Source organism: Octopus bimaculoides, chromosome 5, assembly GCF_001194135.2.
Source record: "Octopus bimaculoides isolate UCB-OBI-ISO-001 chromosome 5, ASM119413v2, whole genome shotgun sequence".
In the NCBI taxonomy this organism is placed as follows: Eukaryota; Metazoa; Mollusca; class Cephalopoda; order Octopoda; family Octopodidae; genus Octopus; species Octopus bimaculoides.
Window position 1 is genome coordinate 29,041,064 of NC_068985.1, and position 1,050 is coordinate 29,042,113.

At 28.8% G+C, this 1,050-nt stretch overlaps 1 protein-coding gene across 1 annotated transcript in view; it reads right to left on the reverse strand.

Annotated features, from left to right (window-relative positions):
* Positions 1–1,050, reverse strand: part of LOC106868348 (protein sel-1 homolog 3) — a 58,071-nt gene that overhangs the window by 25,019 nt on the left and 32,002 nt on the right. The gene's annotated exons all lie outside the window — the stretch shown is intronic.

The following is a 1,050-nucleotide window of genomic DNA, read 5'->3' on the forward strand; positions in this document are numbered from 1 at the left end:
TACTGTGAAACTTAATTTGATTTTAATTTTTAATAAATTGAATTTAATTGAGTTTTTACCTGTAAATTTGGATTTTTATCCCTAATATATATATATATATATATATATATATATATATGTATGTATGCATATATGTATGTATTATGATTTCGCTTAGGCACATCGATATTAACAATCAGTTGCTAGAACTCAGTGTACTTAAAGCAAAGTGCTAGGCGAGTATAGAGCGTAATACCAATTAATAAAATGACAAAAGAACAGGAGCTACCGTTTATTTCAGCCCAAACAGCGATTCTTCTTTCCAACATTTATCATCGTATAAAAACCATAAACTCAGAAGTATGTTCCTAAACCCCGGATAGGAACTCTGTTTCAGCGAAGAAGGTAATCGTATTGCTTAACTCCGTTACTGTATCACCAGAGGATGACCAACGAAACGATAAGTTGTTATTTTATAGACACGAGAGTCAGTAGGTTGATAATGTAGCAGCGGAGACGAGTGAACGCCATTTCCAATCAATTAGTTTTTAAAAATCAATATTTTTTATCATTGTGATATTTAAAGCATAAAACCACGTGGACTGAGATATACAAAAGAAATATTAAAAAAAAAGAAATTGAAGGACTAAATGATGATATAAAAATTTCAACAGGGTAAAAAAAAAAATGAGAATATGAGTTAATTTTTTCAGTCCTAACATCAATTCCTCTTTCAATTTTTCTACTCAACAAATACTAACTACAAACACAAAATTGTGTTCATATATATATATAAGTGTATATGCACGCGTTTGTGTGTGTGTATCTGTGTATGTATATGTATGCGGTTTTATTTAAAATTCAAAAAACAAACACAAAAAAAATGTGAAAAAAATTACAATTAAGAAATAATTTATAAGTATCTTAAAATAGGGAGTTACTTTTCAATCACCTTGTATATCTATATTATTCGTTAACAAGAATCACATCGGCCGAAACTTCAAAGTTACTCAATACTGTTCTTGTTAATGAACAATAAATTTGTACTCTACCAAATGTATTGAGTATCCC